The sequence below is a fragment of the Hippoglossus stenolepis genome, chromosome 14, assembly GCF_022539355.2.
Source record: "Hippoglossus stenolepis isolate QCI-W04-F060 chromosome 14, HSTE1.2, whole genome shotgun sequence".
Lineage (NCBI taxonomy): Eukaryota > Metazoa > Chordata > Actinopteri > Pleuronectiformes > Pleuronectidae > Hippoglossus > Hippoglossus stenolepis.
The window spans coordinates 6,640,218-6,651,621 of record NC_061496.1 but is presented as its reverse complement, the minus strand read 5'-3'; positions in this window follow the sequence as shown (position 1 = coordinate 6,651,621).

Here is an 11,404-nt window from a genome sequence, read left to right as displayed (position 1 = left end):
CTATAACCTTTGTCGCCTCTCACTTCATGTAGAATCAGAAGATGAGATTTTCTGGTAATTGACCAAAAGTAAAGAAGAAAACAGAAGAAGAAAGAAAAGAAAGAAAGAAAAGAGGAAATCTTGTCGTCTTCAGCTTGGAGAGACGAATCAAACGTTATCTGAGTAAATCAAAGTGTTGATGCATCTGATCTGTCACCAGGCTGTCTGGTCTCTGTCTGGAGTTTAGGGACACATGCACTTGTTCAGAAATATCGACTCCACTCACACACGAGAGATGACGTTAAAATAATTGTTCGTTCCTTTGATGTTTCTGCAAGAACATAATTTTGTCATAAATCAAATTGTAGTAATAGTCTCGCTGCAGCTTTTTTATTATTTGAATTAAGACTTGAGGTGTCTGTGTTTTTATTGGCAAACATTTGATTTCCTAATATATCTTTTTCAAATCCGTGTTCAAACATCACTTGAATGTATATAGCGTCCTTGCCCAAGACCAGAAAATAGTAATAGTAATGTTTATTAGAGAAACTAGTGTTTAAAAGCCCTGATGAACACGTGTGTTTTCAGGAGTTCTTGTTCTTGTGGGTCTCTGCCAGGACCACAACAATGACTGCCCTGCCACCGTAGGTTCTCAGGCTGGTTATTGAGGACGGTGAACAGACCTGTGCCCAAGGAACGTAGGTGGAGGAGCTCAGACAGGTACTGGGGGGCCAGGGTGTGGAGGGAGGTACAGGTGAGGAAGAGGATTTTGTATGTGATGTGTGACTTGACCATTCTTCATTTGACCATTACGCCCATCACGTGGCTGCTAGCATGAGCCGCACGACTCACTACAAATATTTGTACGACCAGAAGATACGCAGCTTCATACCGTAGTGTCCTTGAATTTAGTTAAGAACAAAGGCCTACTTTAAATCAAGAAAATACAGTATAATACCAGAAACCTCACGTAGAAGCTCCGCAGCAGGCGATCAGCAGATACACTCCCTGCATTAACAGCAGACCTGTGTGAGATGCACCCAAATTTGAAAATACATGTATTATAAATTCACTTCTACCAGCATGTGAACGCTATTGCCAACCAGTCAGTTGGCTATAATGACATTTCTAGTAAATTCACTTGTTATAAACGAGTTGCTGGTGTAATTGAAAGCTTCGTGCAGCTACATGTGCAGTGACGAGTGTATTTGTCAACACTCTCCCTTCGCTGCGAACAGCAACACTTCACGGCGCAGCCGGAGCTCCCGCCAACGAAGCACAATACAGTCGTGCAAAGCATTAAAATCCCCCCAACTCGCTCCATCACCATTTCCAAAGTCATCTGATGGAGATATTACCTAAATGGCTGGCAAGCTGTGGGCTGCTAACTAAATGCTAATATGTGTCAGGGGCTGGGTGAGGATTTATGGCTCGCCATCTGCTCACCAGCATATAGTACAATGTTAACTTACAATGTTAGCTTTGATCAAGACCTCCCTGTTCATTCCTCCCAATCACTCATCTGAGGAGGAATTAGCACCGAGTTCTTTCTCCGTCAGACTAATCACGTTCTTTGCTCCGTGCTTCTCATTTGAATAATGATTCATTAGAATCTGGGGACTGAATACTTGTTTTTGAAAGTGTACATGATGGAACAACTGAAACGGTGTCGTTATCTGATTCATAACGTGATCAGGAGGTTTGTAAATGAAAGAACATTAAAACTGGTTTCCTGGTCTGACGTCACACCTCATCACTGTAGAGATGTTAATTATTATTTTATTATATACTATAGGGTATATAATAATAACCATATGACACATATTAATGATTTCTTTCTCTTTTTTATATATTGGTTTAATTATTGTAATGGTAATTTATAATAATGGTGATAGCAACAGTATTATATCAAATCACATTGGTTTATTATTTCTGTTATATTGATGTTGAGATTACATAATTTATTTATTATAGCTATAGTATAAACACCACATCCAAGATCACTAAACATGGACATGCACCATGGACACACACTCACACACACACACCTACTTCATCTCTAACCATCATCATCTAACAATCATTATTATACAAATCATTCTTACTGCTTTATGTTCTGTCTGTCCTCTCATTATAAACGTATTTCTTTACGTCTTATCCATCTTGTTTGTCCCTTTTTTTGTCACCATTGTCACTAATTAATAAAACAAAAAAGCTGTGAAGACCTGATTCCAGAAATCTCTGTCTGCCTAATTGCAGCTCGTAGATCTCAAGAACCGTTCATGTTTTTTGGCCTCACACTTGGCATGTTTGTTGTTAAGGGCCCAGGGAAGTGCAGTGTCTTGGACGATATTCATGTAAATAAACATCTAGTTTGGGATTCTGCGAAATGAGTCGAGCTGATCTATGAATAAACAGGTGAACAGCCCTTTGTGCAGGTTCTGTGGACTGAGTCCTGCAGCCGGACTTTTCTCGCTGCAGCTCAATTGGACAGTTTCAGGAAGCTGCAACCAGCATCAGCACAGACAAAGCAAACAGCCAATTCCAAACAGGCAGATTTAGAACAACACTGCACTTGCATGAATAAAAACACCGTCTGTGTTGCTTTTTTTATTTCTCCCGTATGAACTCGGCATTTTCAGTAAACAATGAAATAAAACCTCCTGTATCTGACAGAGCACTTTGTCTTTTGAAAACATTGTCGGAAAAATGTCATTGAGGGCGAGTGCGTCTCTGCAGCTCGAACCCTGTGAGCGAGATTTAATAGAAGCCACAAATGAACTAACCATTTGCTCGTGATCTATATGGATCTGTGAGGGAAAATAGTGAACTTTGTGAAGAATTCCATCCAATCCATCTGTCCAAACAAGTTTATTCTAGCATTTGTCTTCCCCGAGAAACCTCCGGGCCTGGAGCGTGCCTAATGTCATTTGATGAAACAGTAAAGATTCTCCATATCTTCTCCACCGTAAAAGGCTAATTGCTGTGCTGTAGTCAGATTTACATCCTCCCCATTCTCCTTTATGCGCTCAGGCATCTGTAAGCCCTCACGCTGCCAGTCTCCAAAGGGGTGTATGTTATGATCGCGTGTCAGCGAAATCAATCCTTATCAATTTTAAAGTTCAGATTTTTATTTCATGGCTTTCAAGGGAGCGCCTCTCAAGCGAAAATGACTATTCCGGCTCGTTCTTTTCTCTGCCCCCCACCTCTGTTCCCATCTGCGTCCATATTGATTGTCTGTGTGCGCGGCTCCCCTGCGGTTTTTCGCCCCTCGGCAGCCCCTGACCTGTTGTCAGTGTAAGTGCCTGAAGACATAGCTGAGTTAAATAATGTTAACTAGAACCAGTGATCTGTCTCAGTGCAGCTTCACCGACATTAACAAGCTCTGGAATTGTCATGTCTCCTCAGAGTCTAGAGAGAGATCACCAGAGGTCAAATATGGTCAAACACAGACGATTGCCTTTTGTTTTACTAAGTGAGAGGATGAATTACAGTCTTTTTAAATGTGTACTTTTCCAGTAGTTCATTTTTTCAACAGTTTGGAAACTGATATCGTTATTGTCAGGCACGAGTAGGGGTCAAATATTGAGGATTAATGTATTAGGACTGAATGACTATTTATTAGACCTTTTCAAAATCAGTGTGAAATGGTTGGAAAGCCCATCGCACACTGAGCTCCACCGGCCTCAGACGGCACAGATTCATCCTGTGTGACACCGTAACGTGTTTTCAGACCTGCACTGATGTCTGGACTTTCAAGGATGAGTGAGCCCATGTGAGAATATTATCGAAATATGTTGATGATGACCTTTTATAACATGCAACGGACGTCAAACTGAAAAAATACAAATATCTCAAATATCTCTCACACAGAGGACGCTGCCAAAGAGATTTTGGTGATAAGATACTGGTGTATTTCTGCATGATCTTTTTAAGTGCCACCGCTCGCCTGAATGTTTCAGGAATGTTCCAATGTTCCGCTGCGTTCTCCAGACATTTTCCACAGGTCATGTGTGAAAATAGCTAGTCTGTATAGAAAGCCCAACCACCTTAAACATTTAGTTCACACCTTTAATTTATTTTAAGGCCCACAAAGACAGAATAAAACAAATCATGTCAGCGGAGCATCACTTTTAGTTCCGTCACATGTTGCCTCAACCTGTTCAGCAACTCAATTAAACATGTGATGTATCTGCAAAGGCTCAGATTTAAAACTCAGCGTTCATCGCAGCTCGTAGTTTTAATTTAACACCAAATCTTGAAGGGAAAATGTAAAATAAAGCTACATTTACGTTGCCCACATTTTCTTGACCTGCTTCGAGTGCAACAACAGAGAAACAGTTTCTGATGGTGCCGAGTCCAAGCATTTACTGGCAGCCAACAAAGTTTACCCCCTCGGTTTCTTTGACTCTTTTCCTTTTACAACTTGTGTCAGGTAAACATTGAAGTGCTGAAGATTAGACGGCGAGGCTGTTGTCCACATTGTGTGTTAGTTCAAGTGTGTGTATGTGTGTGTGTGTGTGTGTGTACTGGGCAAGGGATAGCTGTGAGGCCTCCAAACAGTAAACTAATGGTTCAGCGCTAACTGCCCACTAAGTGGGTGGGACAAGGATGGCCTGACCCTGCTGGCCTTCCCACCAGTCCCCTCTAACAGCTTTGGCCTCGGGGTCAGCTCAATTTCCCCACTGCTGAGTGGTCATTACGGAGCACAGCTTTGATAAATGCTCACGGCTGCTGCTGCTCACGCTGGCTGGAGGCGCTGCACATCTTCCAGGCGCAGAAATCTCCACTGTGCAGTCATACAGACAGAAAGGAGGGAGAAGACATGGGATAAAGGAAAAATAAAATAAAAGGCGCAGGGATCGGGAAGAAAAGAGGGTGAATGGCAATCAACAGGAAGGCGATAATGAGAAGAAGACTGAAAAACAACCAAAACTGGACCCGGACCCCCAGTGTTACGTCCCTCCTCTCCGCCAACGTTGCCTAGCAACCCTGATGATCCGAGTCCGCTCCCATTTCCACTCAGACAGAAAAGAGGTAGAACGAGAAAGATAAAAGAGGCAGCGAGGGTAGAGGAGGAGAAACAAATCAGACGAAGATTGTTACAGACCCCAGTGACTGCCCCGATCTCGCTCACTGTGTCTCTCCGTCTCACTTCCACTGAGACAATGTTGATGAAAACCGAATGCAATCATCTCTCATTCTCCAAAAACACCCAACGACCCCAACAGCGGAGGGAGCTCAGGAGAACGTGCTCGCCGGAGCTCCATGGGTGTTGACCCATGTTTTGAGCGTGGTTTTATCTCAACACTTTTCGCTGTATCGTTGACTTATTTCAAAACCATTTACGAGACCAGAGGTCCTACAGCCGCTAGTTCGGTGTGTGAGACCATTTAGCATCCAGGCTAGCTAATCGCTGCACCTGTTATAGAGGCAAGCTAAGTTCATGTAAGCTATTTGTGAAGCTGTGCTATAGCTGCTGCTGTCATTTCCCCGTGCACCTGATCTAACTGTGTGATTAATGTGTATTTAAGGTGAACGGTGTTCTTCTACTCATAGTGGTGAGTAGATAATAAGTGAATTTTCATTTTTGGGTGAAGTGTGTTGTGGTGAAGGCGTCTGAGGGGAGAATCTCCGGCTGAGAAAGTCCGGACCCAACTGTGCGGATATTTATTCTGGACTCTTAATGAGTTACTGTTTTTTAAAGTCCACAGTTCAAGCTTCAGTCTCTGCCACCGTCCATCCGCTTATATAACATGTCCTCTCTTTATTCTGCATATTCGGAGTGACTTACTGGGACACTAGGATTTTGTTGGATTAGTAGCAGTACATCTTCCTCATATATAAATAGTCTAGTGTCCTGTGCGTTACTCTGGGTTGGAGGTTTCACGTCTACTAAAGCAGACAGTCAAGTAATTTACTGCCGGTCCTCATCGAACCTAGATTAGAGACCAATACCCCAGAGTTCCTGTTCAGAAACCGTTCACTCTCTTAAAGGGATAGATAAGTCGGGTTACACATATCTTGCCCAGTGTAATTCCACCAGGTTCCTCTGCAAAGTCACAGGATATTATGGCCACTTTTTATTTTGATATGCATTAGTGCACCATTACAGTATCATGGCTTATGACGGTGATATGGTATTACACCATGACCATTGTGACAGTAAACTTAAACTACTGACAATTACAGTGTTATAACACAATGCTTTTTATAGTAAGTGTATGAATGAGTGAAAGTGTGATACGTGCACATGTATGAGTGTGTGTAAATGTCTCGGAGCCTCTTGAGAGATTGATGTGGTGCAGCGAGCTAAAGTAGCCTCACACCTCCCCAGCTGCTCTGTCTGAGACACAGGCCTGCTGCTGCTGCACTGACTGTCTGAAACTCAGCACAGACACAGATCCCAGTTAACTGGCACACCATTGAAGCGCTGAGTTTCCCTGTAATGGCTGTTGGTACATGAAACTATTGGTTCCGTGATGGATTATCCATCAGTTACCGTGGGCTAACATTGCTGCCGTTCCTCACCGTGCTGGACATAATATAACTATTAGCTCGATGAGTCTGGAGCACTGCATCCACTTTGGGCATTTACACGTCTTATTTAGTCCAACTACTGTTTCTCAGGGTATCAGTAGATTCCAAACTGCGTAAGTAGACTTCCTACTTCCCAAGTCCACTCCCATACCTCCAAGATCAATACATTTGAGGAGATGCAATAAAAATACATTATTTTGCTCAAAGATATAGTAGAAAATGACACGAAATAAATTCCCTTCTCACTCAGGGATCGTGACTTAACATAAGCCTAATACTGTAAAGATAAATCTGACAGCTTGCATTCTTCTTTGTAATTGTAGGTCTGTATTTATAATCCATGTTTTTCTCTTTAATAATGGGAAATATGTTTGAGAGAAACAAACTTTTTGAGAGAAATGTTTGATAGAACTTCCTCAAACATCCCTGGTTCTGTTTCCCATGTGTGTAAACACGACCCAGATGTTGTCGTCACACTTTCTTTTCTGCAGTGTTTGCGTGTTGTGTGTAAATTTACAGACTCACTCAAACACAAATTAACAGCTGCGCCGACTCTGAAAACAAACACTCTCAGACACGAAAAGCCAAACCGAACGCACCCGAGCACCAGAGCGCCGTCTTTGAACTGGGAGAGTTGAAAGGCTCTCTGGCCGAGGAGCGGTATGTTCAGTACACATGTGACATCTGTTTGTTTAGTCAGAAATGAAAGTGATGTCTGTGGAGCAGGCAGCTGTTATTTTGACACCTTCTCTGCGTGGGGACTCTCAAACGTAGCCGAGGTTTTCTTCTCTCTTACCTTAACTTACCGGGGATATATAAACACTTGGTAGAAAGTTAACTTGGCTCTTAAACCCATTCTTTTCAACGGCGTTTGCAGCGAGAGGAACGTTTTTCACTGCGCTGAGGTCCAATAGAAACAAAGCATCCAGCCAGGCACGGAACGCACAGTAGAGGAAAACTAATATTGTATGTTTGAGACATTTGTTCTGTCAAAACCTGAGAGAAAATCAACCGATAAAAGATGATTCTGATCTTTGTGTCCCGGCCCGATGCAGTTAAATGTAAGATGAACTCAGTTTGTCGTTCCGTCCCTGACATACATCGCTAGTTTTTCCCCTGATCTCAGACATGTGCAGGTAAAAATAAATAGTAGTGTAAATAGTTACCATGTAAAAAACGAGAGAGTCAGAGGAAGCGGGAGGGAGGGAGGGAGGCGGGGCTGCAAAGGTACCAGACTGCCTGTGAGATATTGTGGAGTCTGCCAGTTGCACCATGATGTATTGGGAATCACTCGCTCGCTAATTACCTTAAATTAACAGTAGAGTTGGGTGTGACAGTTCACGTAACTGTTTTTTCTGCTGCTACAGATGAATGGGCTGGAGGGGGGGGGAGTTGATGCCAGGACGCTGTTGACAATCGAATTCTCCTTCAAACTCCGTCCAATCAATTTATCTCCCTCCCTCTCTCTCTCTCTCTCTCTCTCTCTCTCTCTCTCTCTCCCCCTCTCTCTCTCTCTCTCTTCTCTCTCTCTCTCTCTGTACATATGAGCAGGGAGCAGATCAAAAACGGGCCAGTGAGCCTGTGACGAGGTTCACAGATTCCTGTGCCGCTGATTCAGCTGTGAGATTAGTACTTTGATGATGTCTTTGTTTGTGAAATTACCATCCGCCCATTACCATTGCTTTCGTAACGTGGGAACAGACGTTGGCCATTTAGTCAAATATGGAATACACCGTCCAATGGCATTTGTTGTACAGCTACAGCATGTGGGTACTTTTGCGCATTAGTTTATATCATAAACTGTATTTATAGACGACATGACAGCTTCCTCTTTAGCTCTATAACTGCAGTGTTGGTCATAAATCCAAGTTTAGTAGTTGGGACATGGACCAAAGATAGTAGGTTAAGGAACAAGCTGAATTCTTAAAGATGTTTTTTGATATTTAACGCAATTTTTTATCACATTGGTGTATGTTGAAGTGTTGTTTTTGATAATATTGTTTTTTATTTCTAAATATTTGCATCACGATCCATATACTGCGCAGTGTCTGGTTCTAATTATGTTTAAAAACACAAGATGGTGGCACCTGTATCAGGATATTAGCTTAACTGGAGAAAGTGGAGACGCATCCATTTTTATAAACAGTCTTTGGTTTACATCTGCACTTTCCGTTGCCATGTGGACGTCCATTCAGCGTGTGTGCAAGAGCGAGCCAGAAGTTGTTATCCTCCTCCAGCTTGCATGTTCACAAACACTCACACACACAGTACATTATCTGCAGCCCTGGCTTAAGAGAGCTCAGGGAGGATTTGTGAGTCTGTGGAAGGGACCAAGAAAAATGTTTTCTGATAAATTATTCACAATCCCACAATCCCTTTTGGGCAGAGTGTTGCATGGCGCTGCGTGACGCATTACACATCCACTGTCTCTGCCTCTCTCTCCTCCAGTCTCACCCTCCTCTCTCCTTCCCATCATCACTCACTCACTTTTTCAATGTGCCCTTTTCCCTTTGTGTGTCTTTCTCTCTCTTTCTCTTTCTCTCTGTCTCTCACTTTTTGTATTCTGCGACGCTGGGTCTCACGCCCCCCAGAGAAGGGCCTGGTTCTCGGGCAAGCTGTCGCTGATAATGGTGGCAATTAATAACATGTCATAATCCTGCAGAGAGAGAGAGAGAGAGTGTGTGTGTGTGAGAGAGAGAGAGAGTAGCCAACAACATGGTCTAGGGGTGTGTGTTTCCGTGTGAAGATACACTTTTCACAGCTTTGCGATGAGATGTTAGAGAATGTAAATTACCTTTTTCTGTTTATACATATGAATTTCTGTGTTTACATTAATGTGTGTGTGTTTGTATGTGTGTGTGTGTGGGGGTGGCATGAAAGCATGTTCCGTGACACAGTGAAAGCAAAGTGAGAGGGAGTCGGTTTCTGCAGCTGCAGGTCTTCAGTACATCTAATGCCGAGTGGACACAGGTGTTGTACACATCTGAGGTCACAGCTTCCTACACTCACACACACCCACAAATATACACAAACACACACATATATACACACAGGGCTTCAGAGTGTCGGTCCACTGCCAAGCCACAGGCCAAGTCGCACTATACTGGTACATAGCTGGAGATAGAGTTAGGCGGAGCAGAGCGAGTTCTTGCTGCTGCAGCGCGTCGGCCTCCGCCTGCAGGGGCTGCAGATCATGCATCAGATAAAAGCAGATTTCTGAACATTGCACGAGGAGATAATTTGTCATTCGACTCAAAACCAGAGGATGCAAACCATATTTTCTGAGTCCCATTCACTTTATGAATGGTTATTTATTCATTAAAGGCGTGACCGTTTATTGACCATTCCTGAGAATTGATTTCCTTGAATTAATATAGAGCTATAACGGAGTTCAATAGTGTTACACGATGTTCTGATATCTCAATGTGAACTTTATTTTAATTGAAAATACAGACATTTAAACCTCTAACTAATCCACAGTTGATTAACAGGTGTTTTATGGTCATATTGTTAAGTGAGCAAATGCTGATATATTTGATTAATATGGTCATTTACATTAGTTTAATGATAGTTTAATAAGTGATGGTACAGTTATTTCAGGCAGTGATGCATGAGAACTTTTAGCTTAGATTTTCAAAAGGGTTGTAAATATACTATACTGTATGGTAGGATGAAAATGATACTTAAACCAGTGGGGAAAACAAGAGTGGGATTCTCCTCTCTATGTGTTGTTGCTCTATATACGTGCAGCCATCAGTTCTTTCTCCCCAGGTGCACGGGCGTGTGTAGACACTGCAGGCCTGTTGTGCTTCCCCTCGCCTCAGTGCAAACTGCAGCAGACAGGTGTGACTCTGAAGACTTTTCTTAAACACTGAATTATACAGATTGACAAGCCTGTAGGTCAGATGCACCTATTTACGAGCTGCACGCAGACTTATGACATAGAGAGTACAAACATGCAATTGTCATTGTGACCCTTGACACATGCTCACACTACGTATATACTTATATCATACATGTAATCATTGTCATGCACATTTTCTTGTGTTCTCTGGTGTTGTCACATTCCTTCCTCAGCCTGTATTTATCTATCCTGCAACAGCTAGACCGCAGATATCATTTTCGAATATCAGTGTGGTCGGTGTTTAACAAACTTTCTGTGCCGCTCAGTGTGAGATTTTACAATTATTATTTCCTCATCAGTTAATCGATGTAAGGTGTAAGTTTTGTTCTACTCTGTTCACTATTTCTTAACATTTTAAAGAAATGCTGCTTCTATTTCTAATGTCATCTTCCTTAAATTCACACAGATATCATCCATCCACATTTATTCCAAGTCTGGGTGCTGATGATGATGAAGTCCATCTCGGCCTCTTTCTTTCAGTCTTCACCTAACTTCCATCTTCTCTATCCTCTGTCTCTGTCCTTATTACCTGTCTTGTGGCTGAGACTGATACTCGCAGAAGGAACTTCCCTCCTCTTGGTTTGAATAGAGTCCAACCCCTTCGTCCCTCGGCACCGCTGAAGTGTTGATTTAGTCACATACCTGTATCACTTCTGCAGAGCTCCCTGCAAACCCTGGCTGCCCCTGCCCCAAACAGGCAAAGTTTACAAACCTCTAGCAATTTGTACACTCCTATTAGTGGCCATGGGAGGTGCATTAGTAACTGTCAGTGCGCCCTGCCCGATGCACTGCTCTCATTTGACCGAATTCATTCCAGTGGGTGTGTCCCAATGGCAGTGATATATACCCCCTGTGATTTTACTGATGTATAATCACTCAGTGCTCTCACAACCCACAGTTATCTTTACCTCAATAGGCTGAGGAAACAATAAGAGCGCCATACATAAGCTTTCAAAGAGGTTGGGGCAAGAGGGGGGTTGT